Below are 20084 nucleotides of genomic sequence, written 5' to 3' on the forward strand. Positions count from 1 at the left end.
ACATTCTATTCCACATTACATTCCACCTTCCATTCCATTCCATTCCACATTTTATTCCATATTGTCTTACACATTCAATTCCATTGGATTCCACATTCCATTCCTCATTCCACTCAGTATTCCATTCCACATTCCATTCAATTCCACTCCACGTTCCATTCCATTCCACTCCACATTCCATTCCACATTCCTTTCCATTGTATTAAACATTCCGTTGCACATTCTTTTCCACATTCCTTTGCATTCCATTCCACATTCCATTCCACATTCCATCATGTTCCATTCCACGTTCCATTCCACACAACATTCCACATTCCATTCCACTTTCCATTCCACATTCCATTCCATTCCATTCCACATTCCATTCCTCATTGTATTCCATTGAATTCCACAATACTTTCCACATTCCATACCACATTCCACTCCACATTCCGTTCCATTTAATCCACATTCCATTCCACATCCCATTGCATTTCATTCCACATTCGATTCCACTTTCCATTCCATTCTATTCCACATTCCATTCCATTCCAATACACTTTACTTTCCGCATTCCATTCCATTGTATTCCACATTGTATTCCACATTCCATTCCACATTCCATTTCATTCCATTGCACATTCCATTCGACAATCGATTCCATTTCATTCGTCTTTCCATTCCACTTTCCATTCCACATTCCATTCCATTTCATTCCAGGTTCCATTCCACGTTCCATTCCAAATTCCATTTCACATTGCATTCCACGTTCCATTCCACATTCCATTCCATGTTCCATTCCACGTTGCATTCCACGTTCCATTCCATTACACATTGCATTGCATTCCATTCGATTTCACATTCCATTCCACATTCCCTTCCATTTCATTCTATTCCATTGCATTCCATTCCACATTCCATTCCTTTAGAATCCTCTCCACATTCCAAAATATTCCATTACACATTCTATTCTATTCCATTCCACATTCCAATCCATTCCATTGCACTTTTCATACCATTCTATTCCATTTCATCCCACTTTCCATACCATTCCATTGAATTCCACATTCAATTCGTTTAAATTGCACATTCCTTTCCATTCTATTCCACAATTCATTCCTTTCCATTCCACCTTCCATTCCACGGTACATTCCATGTTCTATTACATTTCATTGTATTCCACTGCATTCCATTCCACATTCCATTGCATTCCATTCCAATACACATTCCATTCCATTCTGTTCCACATTTCGTTCTATTCCATTCCATTCCATTGCACATTCCATTAAATTACATTCCATTCCATTCAACATTCCATACCACTCCATGGCATTCCACATTCCATTTCTTTCCATTCCACATTCCATTCTCTTCCGTTCTATATTCCATTCCGTTCCGTTCCACATTCCATTCCTCATTCCATTCCATTCAATGCCACCTTCCATTCCACATTCCATTCTATTCCACTTTCAATTCCATTCAAATCCATTCCACATTCAATTACATTCCATTCCACAATCCATTCTACTTTCCATTCCACATTCCTTTCCATATTCCTGGCCACTTTCCACTCCACATTCCATTCCACATTCCATTCCCCATTCCGTTCCACATTCCGTTCATCATTCCATTCCACATTCCATTCCCCATTCCGTTCCACATTCCGTTCCTCATTCCATTCCACATTCCATTCCATTTCATTGCACATTCCATTCCATACCATTCAACGTTACATTCCTTGTTTCTGTCCACGTTCCATTCCAAGCCACATCCCATGGTCCTGTCCACGTTCCATTCCACGATCCAATCCACGTCCCATACCACATTCCTTTCCATGTCACATTCCATTCTGTTCCACGTTGCATTCCACATTCCATTCCACATTCCATTACACGTTCCATTCCTTTCCATTACACCGTCCATTCCACATTCCATTCCATTCCATTCTACGTTCCATTCCGCACACCATTGCACGTTCAATTCCATGATTCATTAGACGTTCCATTCCGCATTCCCTTCCAGGTTCCATTCCATTCCATTCCTCGTTGCACTCCACATTCCAATCCACATTCCATTACACATTCCATTCCATTCAATTCCGCAGTCCATTCCACGTTTCATTCCACTTCATTCCACTTTCCATGCTACATAACATTGCACATTCCATTCCACGTTCCCTTCCACGTTCCATTCCATGTTCCATCCCACGTTCATTTGCACGTTCCATTCCATGTTCCTTTCCATTACATTACAGATTCCACTGCACATTCCATTCCATTCTATTCCACATTCCATACCATTAAATTCCATTGCATTCCACATTCCATTCCATTCCATAGCACATTGCATTCTGCGTTCCTTTGAATCGCATTCCACATTCCATTACATTCCGCATTCCATAACCTTCCATTCCACATTCCATTACACATTCCATTCCACGTTGTATTCCACATTCCATTCCACATTCCTTTCCACATTCCATTCCATTCCATTCCACTTTCCATTCCAAGTTCCATTCCACATTCCATTCCACATTGCATTCCACGTTCCTTTCCATTCCATTCCACGTTCCATTCCGTGATTCATTCCAATCCATTGTACGTTCCATTCCAAATTCAATACCATGTTCCATTCCATTCCATACCACTTTCCATTCCACATTCCATTCCACTCTATTCCATGTTCCATTTCACAATTCATTGCACATTCCATTGCACGATTCATTCCACATTCCATTTCACATTCCATTCCACGTTCCATTCCATGTTCCTTTCCACATTCCATTCCACGTTCAGTTCCATTCCATTCCTCTTTCCATTCAAAATTCCATTCCACATTACATTCCACATTACATCATGTTCCATTCAACATTCCATTCCACATACCATTCGGCATTCCATACCACATTCCATTCCACATTCCTTTCCATTGCTTTCGACATTCCTTTCCACGTTATATTCCATTGCATTCCACCTTCCATTCCACATTCCATTCCACATTAAATTCCATTTCACTTCACATTCAATTCCACGTCCCTTTGCATTCCATTCCACATTCGATTCCACATTCCATTCCATTCCATTCCACATTCCTTTCCATTCCATTACATTCCACATTCAATTCCATTCCATTCCACAACAAATTCCACTTTCCTTTCCACATTCGTTTCCACATTCCATTCAATTCCATTCCATCTTCCATTCCACATTCCTTTCCTTTCCATTCCATTCCACATTCCATTCCACATTCCATTCCGTTCCATTCCATATTCCACTCCATTCCATTTCAGATTCCATTCGATTCTATTCCATTCCAATCCACTGCATTCCATTCCACATTACATTCTATTCCATTCCACATTCTATTCCACGTTCCTTTGCGCATTCCATTCCATTTTTCATTCCACGTTCCATTCCACATATCATTGCTCATTAAATTCAACATTCCATTCCAAATTCCGTTCCATTCAATTCCACATTCTATTCCATACTCCATTTCATTCTATTCCACATATCATTCCATTCCACTCCACGTTACATTCCACATTCCATTCCACTCCTTTCCACATTCCATTCCACGTTCCATTATATTCCAATCCACGTTCCATTCCACGTTACATTGCACATTCCATTCCACGTTCCATTGCACATTCCATTCCACATTCAATTCCACATTCCATTCCGTTCTATTTAACAATATATTTCACATTGCATTCCACATGCCATCCCACATTCCATTCCATTCCATTCCACATTTAATTCCATATTACATTCCACATTACATTCCACACGCCATTCCACATTCCATTCCATTCCATTTCACATTCCATTTCATTCCATTCCAAATTCCATTCCACATTCCATTCCATTCCATTCCACATTCCATTCCATTTGATTCCACATTCCATTCCATTCCATTCCGTTTTCCCTTCTATTCCATTCCGCATTCTTTTCCATGTTCCATTCGTCGTTCCATTCCACTTTCCATTCCACGTCCCATTTTACTTTGCATTCCACATTAAATTCAACATTCCATTCCACATTCCATTCCATTTCATTCCACATTCCACTTCACATTCCATTCCATTCCATTCCACATTCCATTGCATTCCATTTCACATTCCATTCCGTTTAAATCCACATTCCTTGCCACATTCCATTCCACATTGCATCCCACATTCTGTTCCACATTCCATTGCACATTCCTTTCCACATTCCATTCCACAATGCATTCCACATTCTGTTCCACATTCCATTCCACATTCCATTCCATTCCATTCCACATTCCATTCCATTACATTCCACATTCCATTCCATTCCATTTCACATTCCATTCCTTTCCATTCCACATTTCTTTCCACATTTCATTCCACATTCCTTTCCACATTCCATTCAACATTCCATTCCACATTCCATTCCTTTCCCTTTCACATTCCATTCTGTTCCATTCCACATTCCTTTCCGCATTGCATTCCACTTTCCACTCTACATTCCATTCCACATTCCATTCCCCATTCTGTTCCACACTCCGTTCCTCATTGCATTCCACATTCCATTCCATTTCATTGCACATTCCATTCCATACCATTCAACATTACATTCCATGTTTCTGTCCACATTCCATTCCAAGCCACATCCCATGTTCCTGTCCACGTTTGATTCCAAGTTCCATTCCACATTCCATTCCACGTCCCATTCCATTCCGTTCCACGTTCCATTCCACATTCCAATCCACATTCCATTACACGTTCCATCCCATTCCATTACACCGTCCATTCCGCGTTCCATTCCATTCCATTCCACGTTCCATTCCGCATACCATTGCACGTTCAATTCCATTATCCATTTGACGTTCCATTCCACGTTCCCTTCCAGGTTCCTTTCCATTCCATTCCACGTTACATTCCACGTTCCATTCCACATTCCATTCCATGTTTCAACGCGTTGCATTCCATTCAATTCCACGGTCCATTCCATGTTTCATTCCATTTCATTCCACTTTCCATTCCACTTACCACTGCACATTCCATTCCACGTTCCATTCCACGTTCCATTCCATGTTCCATTCCACGTTCATTTGCACATTCCATTCCACCGTCTTTTCCATTCCATTACAGATTCCACTGCACATTACATTCCATTCCATTCCACTTTCCATACCATTAAATACCATTCCATTCCACATTCCATTCTATTCCACTTTCCGTTCCATTCCATAGCACATTCCATTCTGCATTCCATTGAATTCCATTCCACATACCACTCCATTCCATTCTGCATTCCATAACCTTCCATTCCACATTCCATTACACATGCCATTCCACGTTGCATTCCACATTACGTTCCACATTCCATTCCACATTCCATTCCACTTTCCATTCCAATTTCCATTCCACATGCCATTCCACATTCCTTTCCACATTCCTTTCCATTCCATTCCACGTTCCTTTCCATTCCATTCCACGTTCCATTCCATGTTCCATTCCATTCCATTCTACGTTGCATTCCAAATTCAATACCGTTTTCCATTCCATTCCATTCCATGTTCCATTCCACTTTCCATTCCAATCTATTAAACGTTCCATTTCACACTTCATTGCACATTCCATTGCACGATCCATTCCACATTGCATTTCACATTCCAATCCTCGTTCCATTCCACGTTCCATTCCACGTTCCATTCCACGTTCAATTACACGTTACATTGCATGTTGCATTCCATGTTGCATTCCACGTTCAGTTCCATTCCATTCCAATTTCCATTCAAAATTCCATTCCACATTCAATTCCACATTACATCATGTTCCATTCCACATTCCATTCCACATAACATTCGGCATTCCATACCACATTCCATTCAATATTCCATTCCATTCCATTCCACATTCCGTTCCACGTTATATTCCATTGCATTCCACATTCCATTCCACATTCCATTCCACATTAAATTCCGTTTCACTTCACATTCCATTCCACATCCCATTGCATTCCATTCCACATTCGATTCCACATTCCATTCCATTCCATTCCATTTCAATACACTTTCCATTCCACATTCCATTGCACTCTATTCCACATTCCATTCCACATTCCATTCCACATTCCATTCCACATTCCATTCTATTCCATTGCACATTCCTTTCCACCATCCATTGCATTCCATTCCTCTTTCTATTACACGGTCCATTCCACATTCCATTCCACATTCCATTCTATTTTATTCCAGGTTCCATTCCACGTTCCATTACAAATTGCATTTCACATTCGATTCCACGATCCATTCCACTTTCATTCCTCGTTCCATTCTACGTTCCATTCCACGTTCCATTCCATTCCACATTCCATTCCACTCCATTCCAATGCAAATTCCATTCCACATTCCATTCCATTTCATTATATTCCATTGCATTCATTTCCGTTCCATTGCACAATCCATTACATACCATTCCACCTTCCATTCCACGGTGCATTCCACATTCCATTACATTTCATTCTATTCCATTGCATTCAATTCCACATTCTTTTCCATTCAATTCCACTTCTCATTCCATTCCATTCCATTCCACATTCAATTCTATTCCATTCCCCATTCCATTCTATTCCATTGCACATTCCATTCCATTCCATTCCATTCCCTTCAATTTTCTCTACCATTCCATTGCATTCCACATTCCATTCCCTTCCATTGCACATTCCATTCCTTTCCATTCCACGTTCCATTACAATCCATTCCACAATGCATTCTATTGCATTCCACCTTTCATTCCACGTTGCATTTGAAGTTCCATTCCACGTCCCATTCCACCTTCCATTCCACGTTTCATTCCATTCCATTCCACTTTCCCGTCCATTCCATTCCATCTTCCATTACACATTCCACTCCAGTCCTTTCCACATTCCTTTCCAAATTTCATTCCATTCCATTCCAACTTCAATTTCACGTTCCATTCCATTCCTTTCCATTCCATTCCATATTAAATTCCATTCCATTCCACATACCATTCCATTCCATTCCATTCTACATTCCGTTCCATTCCATTCCACATTCTATTCCACATTCCATTCCTTTCAATTTCACTTTCCATTCCACGTTCCATTCCATTCCATTCCATTCCAAAATCCATTCCACATACCATTCCACATGCCATTTCACATTCCATTCCTCATTCCATTCCATTCGATTCCACTTTACATTCCATTCCATTCCACCATCCATTCCATTCAATTCCATTCCATTCTATTCCATTCCATATTCCATTCTATTCCATTCTACATTCTCTTCAACATTCCATCGCACGTTCCTTTCCACTTTCCATTCCACATTCCATTCCACATAAAATTCAACATTCCATTCCAAATTCCATTCCAATCCGTTCCAGATTCCACTCCACATTCCATTTCATTCTATTCCACGTTTCAGTCCATTCAACTCCACTTTCTATTCCACTTTCCATTCCATTCCATTCCACATTCCATTCCTTTCCTTTCCACATTCCATTCCACATTGCATTCCACATTTCATTCCACAATGCCTTCTATTCCATTCCAGATTCCATTCCATTCCACTCCACATTGCATTCTACTTTGCATTACACATTCCATTCCACGTTCCGTTCCACGTTCCATTCCATTCCGTTCCACGTTCCTTTCCATTCCGTTCCAGTTTCTTTCCACATTCCATTCCACATTCCATTCCACATTACCTCCATTCCATTCCACACTCCATTCCACATTCTGCACCAGATTCCATTCCATTCCATTTCATGTTCCATTCCACAATTCCATTACAAATTCCATTCCATTTTCCATTCCGTTCGACTCTACTTTCCATTCCACATTCCTTTCCACATACCATTCCATTCCATTTCACATTCCATTGCATTCCATTCAACTTTTCTTTCCCCATTCCAGTCCATTCCATTCCACATTCTATTTCTTTCAACATTCCTTTCCACATTCTCTTCCTTTCCATTCCACATTACATTCCAGATTCTATTCCACATCCCTTTCCACATTCCATTCCATTCAATTCCATGTTCCCTTCTACATTCCATTCCACATTCCATTCCATTCCATTCCACATACCATTCCACATTTCATTCCACATTCCATTCCACATTCCATTCCACATTCCTTTCCATCCCATCCAACATTCCATTGCACATCATATTCCATTACATTCAACTTTCCATTCCACGTTCCATTCCACTTTCCATTCCACTCCATTCCACGTTTCATTCCACGATACATTCCATGATCCTTTCCATTCCATTCTACGTTCCGTTCCACATTCCATTCCATTCAATTTCACTTTCTGTTCCACAATTCCATTACAAATTCCTTTCCATGTTCCATTCTGTTCCCCTCCACATTCCATGCAACATTCCATTCCACATTCCATTCTGTTCCATTCCGCATTCCATTGCATTCCATTCCACATTCTTTCCACTTTCCAGTCCATTCCATTCCACATTCCATTTCTTTCCATATTCCATTCCACTTTCCATTCCATTCCATTCCACTTTACATTTCAGATTCTATTCCACATTCCATTCCACATTCCATTCCATTCAATTGAATGTCTTCTTCTACATTCCATTCCACATTCCATTCCACATTCCAGTCCATATTCCGTTCCATTCCATTCCACATACTATTCCACATTCCATTCCACATTCCATTCCACATTCCTTTCCATTACATCCAACATTCCATTCCACATTATACTCCATTCCATTCCACATTCCATTCCACATTCCATCCCACGGCTTTCCACGTTTTTTTCCATTCCAATACACTTTCCATTCCACGTTCCAATGCGTTCTATTCTTCATTGTATTCCACATTCCATTCCACATTCCTTTCCATTCCATTGCACATTCCATTCCACATTCCTATCCATTCCAATCCATGTACCTTTCCATTCCATTACTCGTTCCATTCCACTTTCCTTTCCACGTTCCATTCCATTCCCTTCCACATTCCATTGCATTCCATTCCACATCTTTTTCCACATTCCTTTCCATTCCACATTCCATTCCACATTGCATTGCGTTCCATTCTACATTCTTTTCCACATTCCATTCCATATTCCTCTGCAGATTCCTTTCCATTCAATTCCACATTCCATTTCACATTCCTTTCCATTCCATTCCACATTCCATTCCACATTCCATTCCATTCCATTCCATTCCATTCCATTCCACATTCCATTCCAGTCTATTCGAAATTCCGTTCCATGTTCCATTCCACGTTCCATTCTACGTTTCATTCCATGCCATTCCATGTTCCATTCTGTTCCATTCCACATTTCATTCTACCTTCCATTTCGCATTCTATTTGACATTCCATTTCATATTCCTTTCCACTCCATTCCACGTTTCATTCCATTCCATTCCACATTCCATTCCATTCCTTTCCAAATTCCAATCTTTTCCACATTCCTTTCTACATTTCATTCCATTCCTTTCCAAATTCCAATCTTTTCCACATTCCTTTCTACATTCCATTCCACTTTGCGTTCCATTCCATTCCAGGTCTCATTCCACGTTACATTCCATGTTACATTCCATTACATTCCAGGTTCTGCTCCACATTGCATTGCATTCCATTTCACGTTCCATTCCACAATTCCGTTACAAATTCCATTCCACTTTCCATTCCGTTCCACTCCACATTCCTCCAAATTCTATTCCACTTTCCATTCCGTTCCACTCCACAATCCATTCCACATTCGATCCACATTGCATTGCATTCCATTCCACATTCCTTTCCACATTCCAGTCCATTCCATTCCACAATCCATTTCTTTCCACATTCCATTCCACATCCCATTACGTTCCATTGCATTATACATTGCACTCCAGATTATTTTCCACATCCCATTCCACGTTCCGTTCCATTCCTTTCAATTGCACGTTCCCTTCTACATTCCATTCCATATTCCATTTCACATTCCATTCCACATTCCATTCCATTCTACATACCATTCCACATTCCGTTCCACATTTGTTTCCATTTCATCCAACATTCCATTCCACATTCCATCCCATTCCATTCCACATACTTTTCCTTTCCAATCCACTTTCTATTCCACATTCCAATCTATTTTATTCCTCATTCTATTCCACGTTCCATTCCACATTCCATTCCATTCCGTTGCACATTCCATTCCTCATTCCAATCCATACCAATCCACGTACGTTTCCATTCCTTTACACGTTCCATTCCACTTTCCTTTCCACGTTCCTTTCCATTCCATTCCACGTTCCATTCCACGTTCCATTCCACGATCCATTTCATTCCATTCTACATTCCAATTCATGCCGATCCACGTTCCATTGCACATTCCATTCCACATTTCTTTGCGTTCAATTCCACTTTCCATTCCACATTGCAGTCCACATTGCATTCCACATTCCATTCCATATTCCTTTGCACATTCTTTAAATTCCATTCCACAATCCATTCCACATTCCATTCCACAATCCATTCCACTTTCCTTCCCACATTCCATTCCACGCTCCATTCCATTCCATTCCATTACACGTTCAATTCCACATACCATTGCATTACATTTGACATTGAATTACACATTCCATTCCACATTCCATTTCCCATTGCATTCCGTTCCATTACCCATTGCATTCCACTCTCCATTCCACATTCCATTCCACATTGCATTCCACATTCCATTCTGTTCCTTTCCACATTCAATTCCACACTCCATTCCATTCTATTCCACATTCTATTCCACATTCCATTCCACATTCCATTCCATTCCATTGCACATTCCATTCCACAATCCATTCCATTCCATTCCTCCTTCTATTCCATGTTGCATTCCACATTCCATGCCACATTCCATTCCACTTCTTACCAGGTTCCATTCTAGGTTCCATTCCACATTCCATTCCACGTTCCTTTCCCTTCAATTCCACGTTCCATTCTAAATTCCATTTCAAATTCCATTCCACGTTCCATTCCACATTCCATTCCACGTTCAATTCCATTCCACATTCCATTGCATTACTTTCCCCTCCAAATGCCATTCCACTTTGAAATCAATTTCATTCTATTCCACTGCATTCCATTCCACGTTTCATTCCACATTCCATTCCACTTTTAATTCCATCTCCCATTGCACATTGAATTCCACGTTCCATTCCACGTTCAATTCCACGTTGCATTCCACATTCCATTCCACGTTCCATTCCATTTCATTCCACATTCCATTCCATTCCATTGCACACTCCATTCCACACTCCATTCCATTCCACTCCACATTACATTTCATATTCTATTCCATTCCTTTCCACATTCCATTCCACATTCCATTCCATTCCATTTTTTTTACATTCCATTCCGTTCCTTTCCACTTTCCATTCCATTCTCCTCTACATTCCAATCCACATTCCATTTCACATTCCATTCCACTTCCCTTTCCATTCCATTCTACCTTCCATTCCATTCAATTCCACATTCCATTCTATGCAATTCCACATTCGATTCCTTTCCATTTCATTCCAAAATCCATTCCACTTTCCTTTCCCGTTCCATTCCATTTCATTCCATATTCCACTCCATTCCATTCCACATTCCATTCCATTCCATTTCACATTCCATTCCATTCCATTCCATTCCATTCCATTCCATTCCATTCCATTCCTCATTCCATTCCTTTCCATTCTGCATTGAACTCCATTCCATTCAATATTCAAATCATTTCCATTCCACTCCTTTGCATTCCACTTTCCATTCCATTCCATTCAACAGTCCATTCCATTCCACCTTCCATTCCATTGAATTCCACATTCCATTCCCTTCCATTGCATTCCATTCTGCATTATTTCATTCCATTCGTTTCCACATTCCACTCCATTCCATTCCATTCCATTCCAAATTCCGTTGCATTGCATTCCATTCCACAGTTCATTCCTTTCCAGTCCACATTCCATTTCATTCCATTCCACAATCCATTGCGTTATATTCCACATTCCATTCCATTCATTTTGTTTCAATCCTACCTTCCATACCATTCCATTCCATTACACATTCCATTCCTTTCCATTCCACATTGCATTCCATTCCTTTCCACATTCCATTCCATTCCACTCCACATTCCATTCCACGTTCCTGTCCGCATTCCATTGCACTTTCCATTCCACATTTCTTTCCACGTTCCATTCCATTCAATTCCACATTCCATACCATTCCATTCCATTTCATTCCACATTCCATTCCATTCCATTCCATTCCATTCCAAATTCCATTCCATTCCATTCCATTTCATTCCACATTCCATTGCTTTCCATTCCTCATTCCATTCCACATTCCATTTAACGTTACATTCCATATTTCATTGCACATTACATTCCATGTTCCCTTCCATTCCACTCCACGTTACATTCCATTCCAATCCACGTTCCATTCCACATTCCTTTCCACGTTGTATTCCAGATTGCATTCCATGCTCCATTCCACTCCATTTCATTCCACGTTCCGTTCCATCTTCCATTTCATTCCATTGCATTCCAGATTCCATTCCATATTCCATTCCACGTTCCATTCCACGTTCCTTTCCACTTTCCATTCCACGTTCCATTCCATGTTGCATTCCACGTTCCATTCCACATTCCATTCCTTTCCATTGCACATTCCATTCCACATTCCATTGCACATTCTATTCCACATTCCATTCCATTCCATTCAACATTCCATTCCACATGCCATTCCACATTCCATTCCTCATTGCATTCAACAATCCATTCCATTCCCTTCCATTCTAGTTTCAATTGCACTTTCCATCTCACATTCCATTCCACATACCATTACATTCCATTCCACATACCATTACGTTCCATTCAACCTTACATTCCACGTTCCTTTCCACTCCATTCCACTTTCGATTCCACATTCCATTCCACATTCAATTCCATTCCACATTCCATTCCAAATTCCATTGCATTCCTATCCACGTTCCATTCCATTTTTCCATTCCATTCCATTCCACATTCCACTCCATTCAAATCCACAATCCATTCCACATTCCATTCCATTCCATTGCACATCCTTTCCACAATCCATTCCATTCCATTACACATTGAATTTCACACTCCATTCCATTCCATTCCACGTTCCATTCCACAACCAATTCCACATTCCATTACACGTTCCATTACATTCCATTCCACTATCGATTCCAGGTTCCATTCCATTCCATTCCACGTTCCATTCTGCATTCCATTCCACATTCCATTCCTCATTGCATTCTACAGTCCATTACACATTCCATTCCATTCCACTTTGCACTCTTACATTCCATTCCACCTTCCATTCCATTCCATTTCACATCCCATTCCATTCCAATCCACATTCCATTCCATTGCATTCCATTCCATTCCATTTCACATTCAATTCCATTCCATTCCACCTTCCATTGCATATATCATTCCATTCCTTTCCACGTTCCATTCCATTTCATTTCACAATGCATTCCACATTCCTTTCCATTCCATTTCACATTCCATTCCATTCCACCTTCCTTTCCATTCCATTCCACATTGCTTTCCATTCCTCTCCACGTTCCATTCCATGTTGCATTCCATTCCATTCCACATTCCTTTCCACATTCCATTCCATTCCTTTCCACCTTCCATTCAACCATCCATTCCACGTTCCATTCCAGATTCATTCCATTGCATTCCACATTCCATTCTACATTCCATTCCACATTCCATTCTACATTCCATTCCACATTCCATTCTACATTCCATTCCACATTCCATTCCATTCCATTTCAATTTCCACTCCATTCCATTCCATTCCACCTTCCATAGTGTTCCATTTCACATCCCATTCCATTCCATTGAGCATTCCATTCCATTTCTTTCTATTCCATTTCACGTTCCATTCCATTCCACCTTCCTTTCCATTCCATTCCACATTGCTTTCCATTCCTTCCCAAGTTCCATTCCACGTTCCATTCAACTTTTCTTTCTGCGTTGCATTTCACCTTCCATTCCAAGTTCCATTCCATTCCATTGCACATTCCATTCCACATTCCATTCCATTCCTTTCCATCTTCCATTCCACCATCCATTCCACGTTCCATTCCAGATCCATTCCATTGCATTCCACATTCCATTCTACGTTACTTTCCACATTCCATTCTAGTTTACATTCGACATTCCGTTCTACATTCCATTCCACATTCCATTCCATTCCATGACAATTTCCACTCCATTCCATTCCAATCAACCTTCCACAGTGTTCCATTTCACATCCCATTCCATTCCATTCCACATTCCATTCCATTGCATTCCACATTCCATTCCATTCTTTTCCACATTCCATTCCATACATTTTCACATTTCAATCCATTCCACTTTCAATTCCATTCCTTTTCACTTTCCATTCCTTTCCACTCCACATTCCATTCCACATTCCATTGCATTCCATTCCACATTCCATTCAACATTACATTCCACATTCCATTCTACTTTGCGTTCGACATTCCGTTCTACATTCCATTCCACATTCCATTCCATTCCATGACAATTTCCACTCCATTCCATTGCAATCAACCTTCCACAGTGTTCCATTTCACATCCCATTCCATTCCATTCCACATTCCATTCCATTGCATTCCACATTCCATTCCATTCTTTTCCACCTTCCATTCCATACATTTTCACATTTCAATCCATTCCACTTTCAATTCCATTCCTTTTCACATTCCATTCCTTTCCACTCCAATTTCCATTCCACATTCCATTCCATTCCATTCCACATTCCATTCCACTTTCTATTCCACTACATTCCACATTCCATTCCAAATTGCGTACTATTCATTTCCACATTCCCATCCATTACATTCCACATTCCACTCCACTCCATTCCACCTTCCATTCCGTTCCATTCCGCATTGCATTCCATTGCATTGCACGTTCCATTCCACGTTCCTTTCCACTTTCCACTCAACGTTCTAATCCATTCCATTCCACGTTCCATTTCACTTTGCTTTCCACATTACAATCCATTCCATTCCACATTCCATTCCATACCATTGCATTTCACATTAAACTCGATTAAATTCCATTTCACATTCCACTCCATTCCATTCCATTTCACCTTCCATTCCAATCCATTCCATTGCATTACATTCCTTTCCACAGTCCATTCCATTCCATTCCTTACCACTTTCAATTCCATGACATTTTAATTTCCATTTCATTCCCTTTCATTCCATTCCACCTTCTGTTGCATTGCATTCAACATTCCCTTACTTTCCAATCCACGTTCCATTCCATTCCATTCCACGTACCATTCCACATTCAATTCTACATTCCATACCTTATTCCATTCCATTCCATTCCACATTCCATTCCACATTCCATTTCATTTCGTTCCACATTCCATTCTACATTCCATTCCATACTACATTCCACTCCATTCCATTTTCCACTCATTTCGATTCCATTCCACATTCCACTCCATTCCATTCCACACTCCGTTCCACATTCCACGCCGCATTCCACTTCATTCCATTCCACATTGCATTCCACATTCCAATAAACATTCCATTCCATGCCATTTTACATTGCACTACATTCAATTCCATTCCACACTACATTGCATTCTATTCCACATTCCTTTCCATCTCAATGCAAATTCCAATCCACTTTAATTTCGACATTCCTTTCCACATTTCATTCCACTTTCCATTCCTTTCCCTTCCCCATTCCATTCCACATTCCATTCCATTCCATTCCACATTCCATTCCACTTTCCATTCCACTACTTTCCACGTTCCATTCCAAATTCCATACCATTCATTTCCACATTCAATTCCATTACATTCCACATTCCATTCCACTCCATTCCACCTTCCACTCCATTCCATTCCACATTTCATTCCATTGCATTCCACGTTCCATTCCACGTTCCATTCCACTTTCCACTCAATGTTCCATTCCATTCCATTCCACATTCCATTTCACGTTCCATTCCACATTCCATTCCATTCCAGTCCACATTCCATTCCATTCCATTTCAAATTCCATTCCATTCAATTAAATTCCAGTCCAGAAACAATTCCAGTAGAATCCACATTCCGTTCAATTCCATTCAACTTTCCATTCCACATTCCATTCCACATTCCATTCTGCATTGCATTCCACATTCAATTCCATTCCATTCCATTCAACTTTGCATTCCACATTCCATTCCACATTCCATTCTGCATTGCATTCCACATTCCATTCCATTCCATTCCACTTTCCACTCCATTCCATTCCATTCCACCTTCCATTCCATTCCATTTCACATCCCATTCCATTCCAATCCACATTCCATTCCATTGCATTCCATTCCATTTCACATTCCCTTCCATTTCACTTTACATTTCATATATCATTCCATTCCATTCCACATTCCATTCCATTCCATTTCACAATGCGTTCCACATTCCATTCCATTTCGTTTCAAATTGCATTCCATTCCCTTCCACATTCCATTACAAATTGCTTTCCATTCCATTACACATTCCATTCCATTCCATTCCACATTCCATTCGATTCCATTCCATTAAATTAATCATTCCATTCCACGGTCCATTCCACGTTACATTCCACGTTCCTTTCCACTCTCCATTCCACTTTAGATTTCAAGATCCTTTCCACGTTCCATTCCATTCCATTCCACATTCCATTCCACATTCCATTCCACATTCCATTCCATTGCATTCCACATTCCATTCCATTCCATTCCACATTCCATTCCACTTTCCATTCCATTGCATTCCACATTAGATTCCATTCTTTTCCACATTCCGTTCCATACATTTTCACATTCCATTCCATTCCTTTTCGCATTCCATTTCTTTCCATTCCACATTCCATTCCACATTCCATTGCAACCCATTCCATATTTCATTCCACTTTCCATTCCTTTACCTTGCAGATTCCATTTAAAATTCAATACCATTCATTTCCACGTTCAATTCCATTACATTCCGCCTTCCATTCCACTCCATTCCACCTTCCATTTGATTCCATTCCACATTGCATTCCATTGCATTCCACGTTCCATTCCACTTTCCACTCAACGTTCCATTCCATTCCTTTCCACGTTGCATTTCACGTTCCATTCCATATTCCATTCCATTCCATTCCGCTTTCCATTCCATTCCATTCCATTTCAAATTTCATTCCGTTAATTTCCATTTCACATTCCACTCCATTCCATTCCATTTCCCCTTCCATTATACATTGCATTCCATTCCATTCCGCATTCCTTTACAATCCATTCCATTCCATTACATTCTTTCCACAGTCCATTCAATTCCATTCCATTTCACATTCCTTTCCATTGCATTCCACATTCCAAGCATTCAATTCCACATTCCATTCCACGTTCCACTCATTTCCATTCCACATTCCATTCCACATTCCATTCTTTCCATTTCATTCCATTCCGCTTTCCATTCCATTGCTTCCCATTCCACGTTCCTTTCCATTGCATTTCACTTTACATTGCGTTACATTCTACTTTCTTTCCATTGCATTGCACTTTCTATTTCATTCCATTGTTCTTTCCATTACATTCCAGTCCATATTACATTCCATTCATTTTCATTCCATTCCATTCCACATTCCATTCCATTCAATTCCATTCCATACCGCAATCCATTCCATTCCATTCCACATTCCATTCCATTCCATTCCACTTTCCATTCCACTTTCCTTTACATTCCATTCCACTAAACTTTCCATTCCATTCCAAAATTTTATTGAGTTCCATTCCACATTCCATTGTATTTCACGTTCCATTCCATTCCATTTCATTCCATTCCAGTTCACTTTCTATTCCACTACACTCCACATTCCATTCCATTCCATTCCACATTCCATTCCGCATTGCATTCCACATTCCATTCTACATTCCTTTCCACATTCCTTTCCATTCCATTCCACATTCCACTCCATTTCATTCCATTCCACATTCCATTTCATTCCATTCCACATTCAATTCCACATTCCACTCCATTCCATTCCGCATTCCATTCCATTCCTTTCCACTCCATTCCACGTTCCATTCCACTTTCCATTCCATTCCATACTACATTCCTCTCCATTCCACTCCACATTCCATTAGATTCCATTCCACTTTCCATTCCATTGCATTTCACGTTCTATTCCATTCCATTCCATGTTCCGTTTCACATTCCATTCCATTCCATTCCACATTCCATTCCATCTTCCATTCCACGTTCCATTCCACCAACCATTCCACATTCCATTCCGCCATCCATTCCACATTCCATTCCAGTTTCATTCCATTGCATTCCACATTCCATTCCATGCCATTCCACATTCCATTCCATTCCATTCCACTGTCCATTCCATTCCATTCCATTCTAGTCCAAATTCCAATCCATTCCTTTCCACATTACATTCCTTTCCATTCCACATTCCATTCCATTCCATTACACATTCAATTCCATTCCATTCCATTCCACATTCCATTCCATTCCAATGCATTCCACATTACATTCCATTCCCTTTCACTTTCCATTCCATTCCATTCCACATTCCATTCCACATTCCATTTCACATTCCTTTCCATTTCATTCCAAGTTCCATTCCCCTTTCCATTCCATTGCATTCTGTATTTCTTTCCATTCCATTCCACATTCCGTTCCTTTCCAGTCCACTTTGCGTTCCACATTCCAGTCCATTCCATTAAACAATCCATTCCTTCCCCTTTCACATGCCATTCCACATTCAATTTAAATCCATTTAATTCCATTCCATTTTCCTTTCCTTTCCAGTCCACTTTCCTTTCCACATTCCATTCGATTCCATTACACATTCCATTCCATTCCATTCCACATTCCAATCCATTACATTCCCCATTCCATTCCATTCGTTTCCACATTCCATTCAATTCCATTCAACGTTCTATTCCAGTTTCCTTTCCATTCCGTTCTACGTTCCACTCCATTGCATTCCACATTCCATTAGATTCCATTGCACTTTCAATTCCATTCCATTCCATGTTCCATTTAACATTCCATTCCATTCCATTCCACATTCCACTCCATCTTCCATTCCACGTTCCATTCCATCATCCATTCCACATTCCATTCCAGTTTCATTCCATTGTATTTCACAATCCATTGCACATTACTTTCCACATTCCCTTCCACATTCCATTCCACATTTCATTCCAGATTCCATTCTATATTCCATTCCAGATTCCATTCCATTCCATTCCAATTTCCACTCCATTCCGTTCCATTCCACCTTCGATATTATTCCATTTCTTTTCCCTTTACATTCCATTCCATATTCCATTCCATTGCATTCCATCCCATTCCTCATTCCACTCCATTACATTCCACATTCCATTCCACATTCCTTTCCATTTCATTCCACATTCTATTCCTTTCCATTCCACTGTCCTTTCCGCATTCCATTCCATTCCATTCCATTCCACATTCCATTCCATTCCATTCCATATTCCTTTCCATTTAATTCCACATTCCATTCCACATTCCCTTCCATTTCATTCCACATTCCATTCCACATTCCCTTCCATTTCATTCCACATTCCATTGAACATTCCATTCCTTTCCATTCCTCATTCCATACCACTTTCCATTCCACAATGCTTTCCAAATTCCATTTCATTCCACGGTCTATTCCACTTTCCATTCCGCATTCCATTCCATTCCACGTTCCTTTCCACATTGCATTCCACATTCTATTCCACATTCCATTCCAATCGATTTCACGTTCCTTTCCACATTCCAGTCCATTCCATTCCACATTTCATTCATCTCATTCCACATTCCATTCCACATTCCATTCCATTGCATTTCACGTTGCAATCCAAATTACATTCCACAATCCATTTCACATTCAATTGCATTCCAAATTCCATTCCATGATCCATTGCACATTCCACTCCATTACACTTTCCATTCCACATTCCATTGCACGTTCCTTTCCGCATTCCGTTCAATTCCATTCCACAATACATTCCATTCCATGTTCCATTCCACATTCCATTCCACTTTCCATTCCATTACAAGTTCCATTC

Source organism: Pongo pygmaeus, chromosome 15, assembly GCF_028885625.2.
Source record: "Pongo pygmaeus isolate AG05252 chromosome 15, NHGRI_mPonPyg2-v2.0_pri, whole genome shotgun sequence".
Taxonomy (NCBI): domain Eukaryota; kingdom Metazoa; phylum Chordata; class Mammalia; order Primates; family Hominidae; genus Pongo; species Pongo pygmaeus.